The sequence below is a fragment of the Castor canadensis genome, chromosome 4, assembly GCF_047511655.1.
Source record: "Castor canadensis chromosome 4, mCasCan1.hap1v2, whole genome shotgun sequence".
In the NCBI taxonomy this organism is placed as follows: Eukaryota; Metazoa; Chordata; class Mammalia; order Rodentia; family Castoridae; genus Castor; species Castor canadensis.
The window spans coordinates 73,456,415-73,474,102 of NC_133389.1; the positions used below are offsets into that span (position 1 = coordinate 73,456,415).

General features: G+C 39.5%; 1 protein-coding gene and 1 long non-coding RNA gene across 2 annotated transcripts in view; both read left to right on the plus strand.

The window, feature by feature from the left end:
• The window catches only part of Arhgef4 (Rho guanine nucleotide exchange factor 4), a 233,766-nt gene that overhangs the window by 14,478 nt on the left and 201,600 nt on the right, over nt 1-17,688 (plus strand).
• The window catches only part of LOC141422545 (uncharacterized), a 61,911-nt gene continuing 48,015 nt past the window's right edge, over nt 3,793-17,688 (plus strand). Inside the window, exon 1 of the long non-coding RNA XR_012447163.1 lies at nt 3,793-13,541. This is a non-coding gene — a long non-coding RNA (uncharacterized lncRNA). The remainder of the gene's footprint in view (nt 13,542-17,688) is intronic.

Consider the following 17,688-nt stretch of genomic DNA (forward strand, 5'->3'; position numbering starts at 1 on the left):
AAAAAATAACTAAAGCAAAAAAGGGCTCAAGTGGTAGACCCTTAATTCAAACACCAGCACCACCAAAAAAAAAAGAACTGGGAATTAAAAAATTATATCATAGCTATATAAAATAGTTAATAAAATTATGCCATAGAAAGTTTAATGACATGAGAAAATGCCCACAATACAGATGCTCCTCCACTCATGATGAAGTTATGTCTTGACACACCCATCATAAATCGAGTATGTATTTAATACAGCTAACCTACTGAACATCCTAGCTTATAGGGTGTAACAGGAGCTCCTCTTGTGATCACATGGCCATCTGCAAGCTGCAGCTCGCCACATAGCATCACAAGACAGCATCACTCTGCAAATCACTAGCCCAGGAAAAGACCCAAATTCAGAATTGGGAGTATGGTTCCTACAAAAAGCATGTAGCTTTCACATCTTTGTAAAGTTGAAAAATTATAAGTCAAACGATCTATCAGACTAAATAACATAACAAATATATATATAAAATGACCCGTGATTTCATACTAAAACTGAGGATCTGTACATAAACTGTAGGGTACGTTTTTTAAAGTGTTGACAATATGGATCAAATCTTGTTCTTCAGTGGCACAGGCTGAAAGCACTTCCCTTGGCTCATGCTCTGGCAGGGAGGGATGACAGCACACATTCATTCTATCGAGGGAGGTCATACCCACCTCCTCCTAGGAAATGGGGTGGGGACACCTGGAGAAGCTCTACTCCAGCAGGTGTGACCAGGAAGACAGCGATCCCACTCCCTGCCACTCCCAGACTGGTGCTTGGGCTTTATCCCAGGAAGGGCCAGTTGCTGGGTTCTCATTCCCAATTTCATCTAGGCTGGTTGCAGAGATTCTGCAGCTCTTCTGGAGGGGACAGACTTTCTATTTGGAGCAGAAAGTGGAGAAAAGTGGAGCACTCCATACCCATAGTAAGGGAACTGCCAGAAACAGTTGAGAGCAATTAAGAGGAACCTGATGGCTTCCAAGGCTACCTTCTGGCTCAGTAGTTCACTAGGACTCACAGGACTCTGAAAAGCTGTTAAGCTTTCAGGTATGGTTTATTACAGTAAAGAGATACAGAGTTAAATCAGCAAAGGGGAAAGGTACACAGGATGGAATCCAGAAGAGACAGGTGTAAGCTTCAGAGTGCCTCCCAGTAGAAGTGCACCCAGTTTTTAACTCTCCAGCTATGATGTGCGACCACCCATGGGAATTGTTGCAACCATAGAAGTTCAGCAAGCCTTGGTGCCAAGGTTTTTATTGGGCTTGGTCACACAGTCATGAGTCCCTGTGTACCTGTGTGACTGACCTTAGTTATTCAGACTCCAGGCCCCTAGAGGTCAAATTAATACAGCACAAGACATGAGACATACAGAAGCGCTGTTACCAGGTAGAATATTCCAAGGACTCAGGAGTGATCTCCCAAGAGCCAGTCAATGGTCAGTTTGAGTAGTCCAAGCCTACTGAGCTAACTCTTTACCTCTCACTTTTAGAAAAAAGCAAATGGTACTACAAATTTAAACAAAAAACAATTGACCAAACAGCAGCGTCCACAGGGTATTAGTATCAGACTTGCTACAACATGTTATCTGAAATGTTCAATTTTAAATAAGAAAAATAACAAAATACGGGACACACAAAGTAATAGGAAAGTGATACACTGGGAAAAAAACAAGCAATAGAAACTCCTTTGAAGAGGCATTTATGGTGGCCTCAGTAGACCAAGACTTCAAAGCAACTATTATAAACATATTCAAAGAACTAAAGGAAACTATACATAATGAATCCAAGAAAGGTTGGAATGACAATGTCTCATCAAACACATATGTTGTTAAAGACACAGAAAATTTAAAAATTAACCAAGTGAAACTTTTTTGGAATTGAAAAACACAATAGTTGAAATGAAAAATTCACTAGAGGGGCTCAGATTTGAGTTGGAAGAGGAATTAACAAACTTGAGGAAAGATCAATAAGCAGTCTGAAGAAGAGAGGGAAAAAAGAATGTAGAAAAATGAGTAAAGATTGACAGAAATGTTGGACACTATTAAGTGGTGTACATAATGGGAGCAAAAAAAAAAAGGAGAAAAGAAAGTAGAATAAAATCATTCCCAGATACACAGAGGCAGGAAGACTTTGTTGCTAGCTAATCTGCCTTGCAATAAAACATGAAGGAAAGCTTCAGACCAATAGCAAGTCACAACAGAGACTAATTCAAACTCTCTTGAGTAAATAGTGCTAAACAGTTGTCTTCATCTATTTTCTGTTGCTATATCAGAATACCACAAACTGAGTAATTTACAAAGAAAAGGAATTTATTTCTTTCAGTTCTAAAGACAAGGCCATGTCAAGGTGAGGGCCTCCTCACTGTGTCAAAACATGGCAAGGGCATCACATGGCCAGACACATGCAGGTCCACTTATCCCATCACCAGGGCTCCACCCTCATGACCTCATCTATCCTGATTACCTCCTAAAGCCTTCTGCTACAAATACAATCAGCATATGAATTTTCAGATTACGTTTCCAACACATGAATTTCTAAGGTACACAATCAAACCACAGCATGAGTCAAGGTAATTATTTAGGTTAATTATAAAAGACAATTCAATTGCTTACTTCTGTTTTATTCTCTTAATTGTTTAGGAAATTATTGCAAAAAATAATCTATATATCACTGTATATTGGCAGGCCCATGACATACAGAAACATGGTATATTTGACGTAACAGCATGTCTGTAATCCTGGCTACTCTGTAGGCAGAGATCAGGAGGATTGTGGTTTGAAGCCAGCCCGGGGAATTAGTTTACGAGACCTTATCTTGAAAATACTCAACACAAAAAAGGGCTGGCAGGGTGGCTTGTGTGGTAAAGTGCCTGCCTAGTAAGCATGAAGGCCTGAGTTCAAATCCCACTAACCACCAAAAGGTGAAGGTTGTATAAATCAGTGTGTTAATTGATTTACATCTGAGAGGAACAAAATACATACAACATTAATAGTATATAAAAAGAAGGGAATAGAGCTATATAGGAGTAGAGTTTCTACTTTCTCTCTTGAATTAAGTTAGTGCACATATGAAGTAGATCCTGATAAGTTGAGTGTTTTAAGCCCCAGAGAAAGCACCAAGAAAGTAATTTATAAAATTTAGTAAAAAATTATTAAAGAAATTTAAATGTCCCACTAGGAAAGGAAGAACAGAGACAGAAAACAATAAATAAAATAAAAATCAAATGGTAAGTATCAAAATCTAACCATATCAATGTTAGTATTAAATGTAAATGCAATTAGATAAATGGGACCTCATAAAACTAAAAAGCTTCTGTTCATCAAAAGAAATGGTCTCTAAACCAAAGAGAACACCCACAGAGTGGGAGAAAATATTTGCCAGCTACACATCAGACAAAGGACTGATAACCAGAAATATAGGGAACTTGAAAAACTAAATTCTCCCAAAACTAATGAACCAATAAAGAAATGGGCAAGTGAACTAAATAGAACTTTCTCAAAAGAAGAAATTCAAATGGCCAAAAAACACATGAAAAAATGCTCCATCTCTAGCAATAAAGGAAATGCAAATTAAAACCACACTAAGGTTCCACCTCACCCCTGTTAGAATAGCCAACACTTGTTCCTTCCTATTATAGCTTATACTCTCTCTACAACAAAATTAGAAATAAGGGCAAAATAGTTTCTGCTGGGTATTGAGGGGGTAGAGGGGAGAGGGAGTGGGCGGAGTGGGTGGTAAGGGAGGGGGTGGGGCAGGTGGGAGAAATGATCAAGCCTTGTATGCACATATGAATAATAAAAAAAATAAATGTAAATGCATTAACAATATAAGGTAGAGATTGTTAGAATGGATTTTCTAAAAACCTAAGAGCCAACTGTAAGCTTTTTATGGGAGACACTTTAGAATCAGAGATAGAAATATGTTGCAAGTTAAGGGCAGAAAAATGTACTATAAAAACAAAATGAGCTGGAGTAGCTATACAAATAACAGTCCAAGTAGTACTTAAAATAAAAATTTTTACCATAGATATAGAGGGACATTCTATAATGATAAAAATGTTGATCCATCTAGATGATATAACAATTATATAAACATTTATGTACCTACTAAACAAAGCCCCAAAACACATGAAGCAAAATTGGGCCAAACTGGCTGGGTGGAATGGTGCATGCCTGTAACCCCAGCACTCAGCAGGCTGAGACAGAAGGATCATGAGTTGGAGGCTAGCCTGGGCCACATAGCAAGACCCCCATCTCAAAAAAAAAAAGCAGAATTAACAGGAGAAAGAAATGGTTTAATAATTTTAGACTTCAACATCACATTGTCATCAACTGATAGCATGATTAGACAAAGGTCCATTGGGATGCAGAAGACTTGAACAATACCACAGGTCCATTAGCCATAACAGACACCTATAAGACCCATCAAACAAGGCTGGAATGCATATTATTGTCAAGTGCACATGGAACAGTCTCCAGAATAGACCTACACTCAGCCATAAAATAAACCCCAAAATGGGAAAGGACTGAAATCATACCAAGTGTCTTCTTCAACCAATATGGAATTAAATTAGAAATTAAACCAAAGGAAACATGGAAATTCACAAACATAGGGAAATTAAGGTACTCCTAGCTGATCAGTGGCTCAAGGAAGAAGTTACAGAAAAATAGAAAATAGTTGGAGGTAAATGAAAATACAACACAACATGTCAAAACTTATGGATGCAGCTAAATCACTGCTCTGGGGAAAATAGTAGCAAATACCTACATTTAAAAAGAAGAATGAATGAACAACCTAAAAAGGAAATTAAGAAAACAACTAAATTTACAATAGCATCAAAAAGAATAAAGCCTTAAGGAATAAACCTAAACTAGGAGGTTTTACAATTTTTAAAAACTTGTACACTGACAATTATAAAACACTGCTGAAAGAAAGGTAACAAAACACAAATAAATGGAAGGCATTCTTTGTTCATAGATGGAAAGACATCATATTGTTAAGATAACAATACTAAAAGTACTCAACAGATTCAATGTAATCTCAATCAAAATCCCAAAGATTTTTTGCTAAAATAGAAAAATCTCAAGTGCTACTGAATAGTCAAACAATCTTGATAAAACTCAAAGTTGGAGAAAACATAATATACCTTTGTAATTTAGGCTGTACAATGATTTCTTAGATATGGCACAAAAAGCAGAAATCACAAAATAAAAATTAGATAAATCTGAACTTCACTCAAATAGTTGTGTATTAAAAAAAAATCAAGAAATCAAAATCTTGATGAGATATCACAACACCTATGAACAGGGGTGTGATTTTAAAAAAGAAAAACAGCAAACAAATGTTGGTAAGGATATGGAGAATTCCTGGTGGGATTGTAAAATGGTGCATCCACTTTGGAAAAGTTTGGCAGTTAAATGTTAAACACAAAATTTCCATAAGGCCCAGCAATTCTTCTTACCTTGCTGAATTCAGTTTCTTCTTACCTTGCTGAAAAGACAGTTTTATTTCCTGATTTTCAATTTTTATGCAATTTATTTCCTTTTCTTGTCTTATTGCATTAGCTAGGACATATCCAGTAAGATATTGAATAGGAATGGTAATATTGGACATCCTTGACTTGTTTCAGTCTTAGGGGGAAAGTGTCTAGTTTCTCACCACTAGGTATGATGTTACCTGTGGTTTTTCTATAAATGTTCCTTATCAAGTTGAGGAAGTTCCCTTGTGTTTCTAGCTTGCTCAGTGTTTTTAATCATGAAGGGGTATTGAATTTTGTCAAATGCTTGCTCTGAATCTATTGATGTGGTTATAAGTTTCCTTCTCTAGCCTACTGATATGATGGATTACATTGGTTGCTTTTTAAAAATTATTCTTTTTTTATTTTATCATTTTTATATTTACTCACATGTGTATACATTGTTTGGGCCACCTCCCCTCCCCGCCCTCCCGCTTCTGGTTAGAACCTGTTCTGTCTTCTGCTTCTATTTCATTGAAGAGAAAACGTAAGAGATAATAAGAAAGACAGAGCGTTTTTGCTAGTATGAGATAAAGATAGCTATACAGAGAGATTCCTAGAGTTGCTTCCATGCACTTGTGTATCACAATACACATTGGTTCATCTCTACCAGACCTCTTCACTAATTCCTGGTCACTTTCCCATAGTGGCCTCTGCCAGTTTAAGGTTACTATCTTCACTCTCTACAGTGATCACATCAACCACATTCAAGTTTTAGATTTCCTTCCCTTTCCCTATTCCTCCTGTGTGCATTCTCCTCATATTGTGTGACCCATGTCCAATAATATTACTGCATTTGTTTTAGGTCTAAAGTCCACATATAAGGAGAACATTCCAGTTTTGGCCTTCTGAGCCTGTTAACTTCGCTTAAGATGATGTTTTCCAATTCCATCCATTTACTTGCAAATGACAAGATTTCATTCTTTTTGTGGCTGAGTAAAATTCCATTATGTATAAATACCACATTTTCTTAATCTATTCATTGGTAGTGGGGCTTCTTGGCTGTTTCCATAACTTGATTGTGAATGGTGCTGCAATAAACATGGGTGTGCAGGTGCCTTTGGAGTACACTGAGTCGCATTCCTTTGGGTATATCCATAGGAGTGGGATTGCTGGATCATATGGCCAATCTATGTTTAGTTTTTTAAGAAGCCTCCATATTGTTTTCCAGAGTGGTTGCACTAGCTTGTATTCCCACCAGCAGTGTACGAGGGTTCCTTTTTCCCCACATCCTCACCAACACCTGTTATTGCTGGTGTTCTTGATGACAGTTATTCTAACAGAGGTGAGGTGGACTCTTAGTGTGGTTTTGATTTGTGTTTCCTTTATGGCCAGGGATGGTGAGCATTTTTTCATGTATTTTGGCCATTTGAACTTCTTTGAAAAAGTTCTGTTTAGTTCAGTTGCCCATGTCTTTATTGATTCATTGATTTTGGGGGAGTTTAGTTTTTTGAGCTGCCTGTATGTTCTGGTTATTAGTCCTTTGTCTGATGTATAGATAGCAAATATTTTCTCCCACTCTGTGGGTGGTCTCTTCAATTTAGAGACCATTTCTTTTGTTGTGCAGAAGATTTTTAATTTCATATAGTCCCATTTATTCATCCTTTCTCTTAGTTGCTGGGCTGCTGGAGTTCTACTGAGGAAATCCTTGCCTATACCCATTGCTTCCAGTGTATTTCCTGTACTAACTGCAAGGTTTCAGGTCTGATATTAAGGTCCTTAATCCACTGAGAGCTGATACTAGTACAGGGTGACAGGCATGGATCTAGTTTCAGTTTTTTGTCGACGGATAACCACTTTTCCCAGCAACATTTGTTGAGGAGGCTGTCTTTTCTCCATCGTATGTCGTCGGTGCCTTTGTCAAAAATAAGGTGGGCATAGCTGTTTGGGTTCATATCTGGGTCCTCTATTCTGTTCCACTGGTCTTCACATCTGTTTTTGTGCCAGTACCATGCTGTTTTTATTGCTATGGCTGTGTAGTATAGTTTGAAGTCAGGCATCATAATACCTTCTGCATTGCTCTTTTTGCTCTGTATTGCCTTGGCTATTCATGGTCTTTTGTGTTTCCAAATGAACTTTAGGGTAAATTTTTCCAATCTCTGTGATGAATGTCATTGAGATTTTGATGGGAATTGTGTTAAACATGTAGATTGCCTTTGGTTGTGTAGTCATTTTTACTATGATGATTCTACCAATCCATGAGCATGGGAGATCTTTCCACCTCTTTCCTCAGTGGTTTGTAGTTCTCCTTGTGGAGGTCATTTACATTGTTTGTTAAGTTTATTCCTAGGTATTTGATTTTTTGAGACTATTGTAAATGGAGTTATTTTCCTATATTCTTTCTCAATTTGTTCATAGTTGGTGTATAGAAAGACTACTGATTTTTGCAAGATGATTTTGTATCCTGCTATATTGCTGAAGCTATTTATGGTCTAGGAGTTTTAGGTCTTTGAAGTATAAGATCATGTCATCTGCAAATAGGGATACTTTGACTATTTCTATAGAAATAAAATACCTATTGTTTTTCCTTTTATTTCTTCTTCTTGCCTTGTTTCTATGGCTAGGAATTCCAGGAGTATGTGGAATAGGAGTGGAGAGAATGGGCATCATTGTCTAATTCCTGACTTTATGGGAAAAGGTTTCAATTTCTCCCCATTAAGTATGATATTGGCTATATGTTTGTCATATATAGCCTTTATAATGTTGAGGTACCTTCCTTCTATTCCTACTTTTCTTACAGCTTTTACCATGCATTGGTGTTTAATCTTATTCCTCAATAAGATTCTTTTTCTGCATCCATTGACATGATCAAGTGTTTTTTGTCTTTGCTTCTATTAATTGTGCTATATTACATTTATTAATTTGCATATGTTGAACCATCCCTGCATCCCTGGGATGAAGCTGACATGGTCATGGTGAATGATCTTTCTGATGTGTTGTTAGATGCGGTTTTCCATTATTTTATCGAGGATTTTTGCATCAGTGTTCATTAAAGAGATTGCCCTATAGTTCTCCTTTTTGGATGGGTCCTTGTCTGGTTTGGGAATGATTATAATACTGGCTTCATAGAATCAGTTATGCAGTATTCCTTCCCTTTTTATTTTGTGGAAAAGTTTAAGGAGTGTTTGTATTCATTCTTCATTGAAGGTCTGGTAGAATCTGTCAGGTCCTGGACTTTTGTTTTTTCTAAGACTCTATTCCTGCTTCAATTTCATTATATGTTGTAAATCCATTTAGGTGGTTAATAATCTCTTGGCTCAGTTTTGAATGTCCATTAACTATCTAGAAATTTGTCCATTTCTTCAAAATATTCAAATTTATTTGAATATGTGTTCTCAAAGTAATCTCTGATGAGTCTGTGGATTTCCTTGATGTTTGTTATCTCTCCTTTTTCATTTCTGATTTTATTAACTTCGGTCTTTTCCCTCCTCATTTTAGTCAGATTTGCCAGGGGCTTGTCAATGTTATTTATTTTTTCAAAGAACCAGCTTTTTGTTTCATTGATTCTTTATCTTTGTTTTTGTTTGTCTCTATTTCATTAATTTCAACTCTTATTTTTATTATTTCTCTCTTTCTGCTTGTTTTGGGTTTTGCTTGTTCTTGTTTTTCTAGGACTTTGAGATATATCATTAGGTCATTGATTTGAGATCTTTCTGTCCTTTTAATATATGCACTCATGGCTATAAACTTTCCTCTTAGAACTGCCTTTGCTGTGTCCCATAGGTGCTGGTAGGTCATGTTTTAATTTTCATTAACCTACAGGAATGTTTTGATTTCCTCTCTTGTTTCTTCTATGACCCACTGATTATGAGCAATGTGTTGTTCAACTTCCAACTGTTTCCATATTTTCTACTGCTGTTTTTGTTGTTGAGTTCTAGTTTTAATGCACCATGATCAGATAGAATGCATGGGATTATTTCTATTTTCTTATATTTGCTGAAGCTTGCTTTGTGCCCTAAGATATGATCTATTTTGGAGAAAGTTCCATGGGCTGCTGAGAAGAATGTATATTGTGCTGTTGCTGATGAACTATTCTGTAGACACCAGTTAGGTCCATTTGATCTATGGTGCTATTTAGTTCTAGGGTTTCTTTGTAGATTTTTTATTTGGATGACCTATCTATTGGTGATAGAGGGATATTAAAGTCTCCCACTACCACTGCATAAGAGTCTATATATGCTTTTAAGTCCTTTAGTGTATGTTTGATGAAATTGAGTGCAATGACACTGGGTGCATATAGGTTGATAATTATTATTTCCTTTTGATGTATTGCCCCTTTTATTAGTTTGAAGTATCCTTCTTTGTCTTGTTTGACCAATGCAAGTTGGAAGTCTACTTTATCTGATATAAGTATTGCTACTCCTGCCTGTGCTGGTGGGGGGGAGGGCATAGGCTTGGTAAATCTTCTAGCCTTTCACCCTAAGCCAGTGTGTATTTCTGACAATATGATGAATCTCTTGTAAACAACAGATTGTTGGATGTTCCTTTTTAATCCAGTTTGCCAAACGGTGTCTTTTGATGGGGAAGTCAAGTCTATTGACATTCAGTGTTAATATTGATAGGTATGTGGTGATTCCTGCCATTTAGTTGCTTTTGTTGTTTAAGGATTTGAGTGTGTGCAGTTGAATCAATGTTATTCTCCGATTATTTATTTGTCTTCTCCTGTGGTTTGATATTTCCTGTCCTCTCGTGGTTTTGTTTGCTTTCATCTTCTGTGTGCAGAATTCCTTGTAGAATCTTCTGTAGTGGTGGCTTGGTGGTCATACATTGTTTTAGTTTCTGTTTATCATGGAAGATTTTTACTGCTCCATCAAACTTGAATGGTAGTTTTGCTGGGTAGAGTATCCTAGGGCTGAAATTATTTTTTATTCTGTGCCCAAAATACCTCACACCACACCCTTCTTGCTTTTAATGTTTCCATTGAGAAATCTGCTGTTATTTTGATGGATTTACCTTTATAAATTATTTTTTTCTCTCTTATAGCCTTCAATATTTTTCTCTGTTCTCTGTGTTTGTTGTTTTAATAACATGCCATAGGGAGATTCTATTTTGGTCAAGTCTGCTTGGTGTACTGAAGGCTTCCTTTACCTGAATGGGCAAAACTTTCTTGAGATTTGGGGAATTTTCTATTATTGTTTTATTGAGTATATTATGCATCCCTTTGGCTTGCACCGCTTCTCCTTCTTCAGTGCCCATGATTCTTAGGTTTGGTCTTTTGATGGAGTTGCTGAGTTCTTGCATATTCTTTTCACAGCTCTTGAGTTGTTTGACTAAGATTACTTCTGTTTTTTCTTTAATTTCTATCTTATCTTCAAGCTCTTGATTCTGTCTTCCACTTGTTCTACTTTGCTGGAGTGGCCTTCCACCGTGTTTTTGTTTAACTAAAGGGAATTCTTATTTCCAGGATTTCTATTTGATTCTTTTTTCCAGGTTTTCTGTATCTTTGTTCAACTCTTCTTTTATATTTTATGTTGTCATTGTTAATTCATATATCTTTTTTTTACATTGTCCTTTGTTTCACTTTGGTGTTTGTTGAAGTCCTCTCTGAGTTCATTTATTTGTTTTTGTGTCTTCTCATGTTCTTTATTTTTGATGTCTTGAAATTTATTGAGTGCATCCTGTACTTTCTAGTTAACCACATTTAGTATCTTCTCCATGAATTTCTCAGTGATTTCTTCCAAGATTTCCTCTGAGGGTTTTTTTTTTTTTTTTTTGCGGGTGTCACTGGGCTCCTTAGTGACATTTATCATTGTTTTGTTGGGGTTGGGAACTGGGCATCCATTTTCTTCATTTCCCAGTGAATCATAGATTGAATTATTTTTTGAGGAGGGTGGTTTCCATCCTTTCTTCTTCCCATTGCTCTACTTGGTGCTGTGTGACTATGCTCTTGATAGGCTAATCGGTGGTTTTAATTGCCTGTTTTCTTTCCCTTGATTTAATTTTTGTGTTGTGACTGACCTGATTGTTAGCTAGGTTGATGTGCTCTTTCTGTCCCTGTCCTGGAGGTAACAAATTCACAGGCTTAATGCCAGACCAGTTTTTACATATTATAGAGAAAACCCCTTGGTGATATCTATAAATAGTGGGAGTTGAGGGGTTAATGGTTATTAGGCTAGATACAGAAATTTTGGCAATTGGTAAAGGTGGCACCATAAAGGAGGGGATGGGAAAAGGGGTAGGTTGGGGAAGAGGTATGGGGGCTGCTTGGTTTTGTGGCCCTTTTGTGTGTTTGGGTTTATTTCTGTTGTTACAGTGGAGGGTGCTTGTGTCAGGGATTGCAGGTGACTGGCTTGTTAATAGTATTTGGTTCCTTTTGTCCACAGGATTAATTATAATTGGGAGGTGAGGTAAGTCTGCCAGTTCATGTAGGGTGGTCAGAGCTGTTGTTGTTTTCACCAGGCAGCAGCTGCGTTGCCCTTCAGCTGCCAGCTGCAACTCTGGTCAGCTCCTTCCCCAGCAAGGTGGGGCAATTCAGTTTTGAATACTGCCCTCTGTCCCACAAGATCAGCTCTGGGATCCACCTCCAGCCCCCCTATGGGAGGTTACCTTGTTGCCCCACCCCTGCTCTCAGCCTTTGTTGCTTTTCCTGCATTTGTTCACTAAGAGTTTGATGGGGAGAGAGAGTTCAGCTCCTTGCCCCACCCCCATTATCTGGGCAGGTTCAACGTTCCATCTCCACATCTGCTGTTGGTATTAGATTTCAGTTCACTGTTTATGCTTTTCAGTTTTGTTGGGTCAAAGTTCAGTCTCCCCAGAGGCTGCACTGGATTGTGTTCCTAGGGGATGGGTAGGGAAATCACATGTGGTGTGTGATGCTCACCTGTTCGATCTGCGTAGTCACACAAGCAGCTTTGAAACTGTCTGGCAGGGAGAACTGGCATGGCATAGGGAGGCTTTTCATGGGTTAGGGGTCCAGGACGTTGCAGAGTTTGATTCTGATTGATGCTCTCTCTTCCAAGTGTAGCTCTGACATCTCAAGGTGGTTTCTGGAGTCACAGAGCTTAAGATTTCTGATTCCCTGCCCTAACCACCATCTTGGGTCCTCCCATTGTTGCTTTTTGAATGTTGAAGCAACCTTACATACTTGGTCATGGTGTATAATTCTTTTCATACATTAGTGGATTTGATTTGATAATATTTTGTTTAGGATTTTTTTGCATCTATGTCCATGAGAGATACTGATCTGTGGCTTTTCTTTCTTACAACCTCTTTTTCTGATTTTGTAATTCTGACCTCATAAGATAAATTAAGAAGTTTTCTTTCTGCTTCAGTTTTCAGGAAAAGATTGCAGAAAATTAGTATCATTCATTACTTAAATGTTTGGTAGAAGTCATTGGTGAATCCATCTGGGCCTGGTGCTTTCTATTTGGGAATGAAACATTCATTCAATTCTTCAATAGTTTTAGTTCTTTTTATAGGTTACATAGTCTTCCCTGTGTGAATATTGGTACAAGTAAGTACATTATCATTGTGCCTTTTTAAGGTGGCCATCCATTTAATTTAAATTATCAAATTTGTGAGTATATTCTGTGATACTTATAATATACTTCATTATCCTTTTTATATCAGTAGTGAGGACTACTTTATATATGTTGTATTTTCATTTTCATTTAGTTCAAAATGTTCTCTAATTTTATTTGTGACTTTTCTTGGGATATAAGAGATTTGAGAAAAGAAAAATAAATAAGCAGGTTTTCCCACTCACTCCTTCTGAGTGAGAAAAGTCTCCTTTTCTCCTCCTCCAGGCAGCAATAGATGTGTTTTCCTCAGGTGTTCTGTGTGTTGTGCTGGTTCCTCCCATTTACTGAGGAAGCGAGATAAGCTGAGAGACTTGCCTCTGGTATTTCACGTTCTTATCTTCTCCCCTATCCCTGTGCTTCTGTTTACTTTGAAGAGTCCTCTTACAGCTTCTCCATGTATTCTGTCTTGGCTGTGTAGCTGCATTTGGTGGAAGAGGCAGGGTAGGGTGTGCTTGCTTCATCTGCACCTGGAGCTGGAACCTTCTTGAGGTCTGTCAGTTTCTTCCTTTCCTCTCTCCAACCCTCCCTCCCTCCCTTCCTTCCTTCCTCCTTTCTCCTCCTCTTCTCTATCAAAGATATAGAGGGACATTCTATAATGTTAAGAATGTTGATCCATCCAGACAATATAACAGTTATAAACATATATGTACCCACTAACAGAACCCCAAAATACATGAGCAAAAATGCACCAAGTTGGCATCTCTTCTCTTCTCTTCTCTTCTCTCCCTACAATGCTGAGCATCAAACTCAGGGCCTCACACATGATAGACACGCATTTTGTCAACAAGGTATATCCTTAATCCTGATGTATTTTTCTTATTGAGAAATTTCTTATCAACCTATGGTAAAGACAAGTCAGGGTAATCATGGACACAGCAGGTGATCACCTTCCTGAGACATTGGAGATTGGCATTGGTGGCAGATAAAGGGAAGCAGGTAAAGTTTCCTAGGGCAACTAGAGCCTTCCTGTCTCTTGGCTAGAGAGTATTCTAGATAGAAAGACCAGATGTGGCACCCAAGTGTGAAAGAGCACCAATTCTCTAGGAAGCAGAAGCAAAGATTTCCATATAGTCAGGGCACTGCATACAGCAGAACATCAAAGTAGAAGGTGAGAGAGGCAGGGCCATCTCAGATAGCTAATAGGACTTTATATCATTCTAGCTTGTTTGAATTTTGTAACAAATTTTATGGTGTACATACATATTAGTTTCCTGTGGCTGCTGTAACAAATTCTCACAAATTTAGTGACATGAAATGATACACATGCATTATCTTACAATTCCAAAGGACAGAAGTCTGAAATCAATTTCTCTTGGTTGAAGTTGAGGCACCTGTATGGCTGGTCCCTTCTGGAGGCTCTGAGGGAAAAATCCATTTCTTGCTTTGTCCAATTTCTAGTGGACATTGGTCATCCTTGGCTTATGGTCTCCTCCATCTTCAAAGGGTCTTCATTCTCTGCTTCCAGCATTACATCATCTCCTCTCACTCTGACTCCTTCACCTCTCTCCTAGGAACCCTTGAGCTCTCTTCTCAAAATCCTGAATCTCGCTGGCAAAGTCACATTTTCCATGTGCCTTAGGACATGTATGCTCTGGAGGGTAATTATTCTGCCTACCTAACACCTTGCAGATGTTAAGTGTGAGAGAAGAGAAGTGTCAAACTGAGGCTAGAAAGACTTGTTTGTCAACAAAGAGAGCCATGGGAATGAGGCTGAAAGTCTGCAGAGTTGTTTGAAAGCTGTGCAAACAATCTAGGTAGTGAAGGAAATGTACTGCTGGCCCAGTGGCAATGAGGGTTGAAGAAGGGACTTAGCCTAGATTTCTCAGGAGGTGTCACCCACAGGTCCTAGAGCTAAATAGCATGTGAATGGACAAGAAGGCCAGGGGGTTTCTGCCTCCATCATCTGGTGGATGATGTACCCCTTGCCCAAATGGGAAGTTATCCTGTGATAAGCGGGGAAGTCCTGGTAGGCAATTGAATTCTTAGTCTGGAAAGGGGGATAGTGGTGGCTGTTTGGTCATGTCAGCACATGATGGAATGGATGACTCAGAGCTGTGTCTGGAATTAGAGAGCATCTAGAAGGTGCTGGGGCACAAAAACTTTTACAACTGAGCAAAGTGTGTAAGGAATGAAGTCAGGCAGGTGGGGGAGTCTTGGGAAGGAGTCACCATGGACCCATGGTGGAGGGAGTAAGGTTCATGCATTTGCACTCACATTTCTTCTTTATCTAGGGAATGGACACATCTTATTGACTCAACCCTTGTAGGAAAAGATTACAGAATAGTTTGTGTTTTCATTTGTGAACCTTGGGACCCAAGACTCCATTGAGAACAATGCTGCTTTTCGAACATCAGCCATGTGTACACAAAGAAGGGCTAAGGGAGGCCACTGAAAGGAACCCAGCCTGGCAGACAGAACCCACCTAGCCCTCAGATTGCCTAGGAGCAGCTGAAAAGCTCTGTTATTTGCCTCTCTGGGCACATTCACCAAAGAGGAATTTGGGAGCATGTGAAAGTCATGGTGCTTCTGAGAACAAGCTTCGTCCTCTGGATGCGCCAAGTTGGCGCATGTAAGGTTTCTGCTGGAAGAGGTTGCTAGACTGTTCCTATCTTGGGTGCTGTTGCTTTTCCCTCTTGTAACACTTCCTCTCCCACTGAGAAGTGGGGGCAAATGTTTGTGCAAGGCCTGAGGACCAGGACTCATAGAAAGTTGGGACTCCACCCCTGAGAGTGGGGTATGATTTCTGTAAGGCCCAGGTGGTCAGGAAGAGGATGCATTTCAGATGGAGAGATGGGTATTTGAGATGGAAAAGGAAAGATGGGTGCAGGGAGTTAGGGGCAGGTTCAGATAAGCCAAAGGGAAGCTTATCCAAGGGCCCCCAGTTCCATGATGCTGGCCAGGAGAGGGGACAGGGGAGGGGCTGTGTCCCTCTGTCTTCTCTTGAAGCTTTGTGTTTGAATAGTCTCTACTTTCTGTGCCCATTCTCATGCCATCCTCTCAGAACCATGTATGTTGAAGTGAATGAGAGTCAGAGAATTAAATAACCTTCCCAAAAGCCATCAACTGTCAAAATGGAGCAAGGATAGAAACTGAGGCCTTCTGTCCCCAAAGGATGGAAGGAATACTTTTTGGGTGCAACTTACTTGCACATTATCCTTCAATCCTCAGCTCTCCAAATGAAATGCCCTCAGCCTTCTACAACAGGTGAGTCACTGAGGCTCTACAGAAAAAGGACTAGTGCTGGAAAAACCAATGAGCACAGGGTCTTTGGTAAGCACGTCTATAGCTATGGGATGTGCATGGGAGAGGAGCCCTCCCAGTCACGTAAGTCTGTTTCATGATGGGCCAGGCCAGTGTGGGGGGTGGGGGGAGGGTGGGATCAGCTCTTCACTCCACCCCAGCTGCCCTAGGAGCTTTTCTACACCTCGGTGTCCCACACGTGCAGCTTTAGAAAGCCATTAATATAGAAAGGTTTCAATAAATCTGTAGAAAATATATTTAACTTTTTGGCATTTCCCAAAGTGATCTGGACACCTGTCTTTTCGTGTGCTATATTTTCTAAGTCTTGTGGGGGTCTACTTCAGGACATGTCTTGTGCCAGCTGCCTAGGAAAAAGAGGCCCACCTCACAGGTCCTGGGAAGAAATTCAGACACTTTTTCTCACACCTGCCAGTGGAGCAAGAAAAACAGAGAGACCTTGTCTCTATGGCTTTGCTGTTAGCCCTTCCCCTCCTCCTCGCCAAAGACTTAGGAAACAGACTGGCTATGGAAGCTGGTCAAGTATGATTTCAGATCTTGGTCCTTCTATAATTTCAGTGATTGGTGTAGTCAATCTGTGATTTCAGATCAGCAGTATAACCTTGGGTAACTCTCTAGCCTAGCAGAACACCAGATGTGGATCTGTAAGAAAGAACAGCAATGCCTCACAGCCCCTGGTTCAGTTAGATGGGGTGGGGAACAGGCTTCGTTGAGAAGCCGCTCTTTATTCTTTTCTCTGCAGGGAGTAGACATGGCTTTCTGAAAATGAGTGATGCAATTTCCAGCCATTTTCTGTGTTGGTAAAGCAGATTAGCTCTTCTTTCCCTGGTTGTCAAAGCACAGAGCTCTTGCTCCAAGGAGAAGCCAGAGAGGTTATGTGCCTGAAAGATCCTGACCCTGCCTCAGGGACATCCCCATGTAGCTCACAAGGCCTGCTTTCAGAGCCTCCCCTGCTCCAGAACACATGACAGCAAGGGACCTTTAAGGTTGTCTTGAAAAGCTTGGCCCAGGTGGCCTCTGTGCACCTAGGACCTTCTTTCCTAAACCGGGTTCCCTATTTCCCCCAGCTCCTTCTCTGGGCCTCTTTTCAGAACTTAATTTCCTGCCATTTCCTGGCAGTCCTCTGTTCCTTCTTCTTTGGGCTGAATTGTACCAATTGTGCATGCCTTCCCCGTGACCACTGGGCACATTCACAAATCTTACTGCAGGCAAGTTCTTTTGTCTGACTTCTGAAAGGCTCTTAATGGGTGTTTGAATGGAGTTACTAGTAAGGAGGCTGTTTTCCTGCCAGCGGCTTAGACTGGGAAGAATCTCCTTGTTGTTTTGGGACTGTGGGTTGCAGAGTGAGGGATGCAAAAGAGTAAAGGAGAAAGAATGG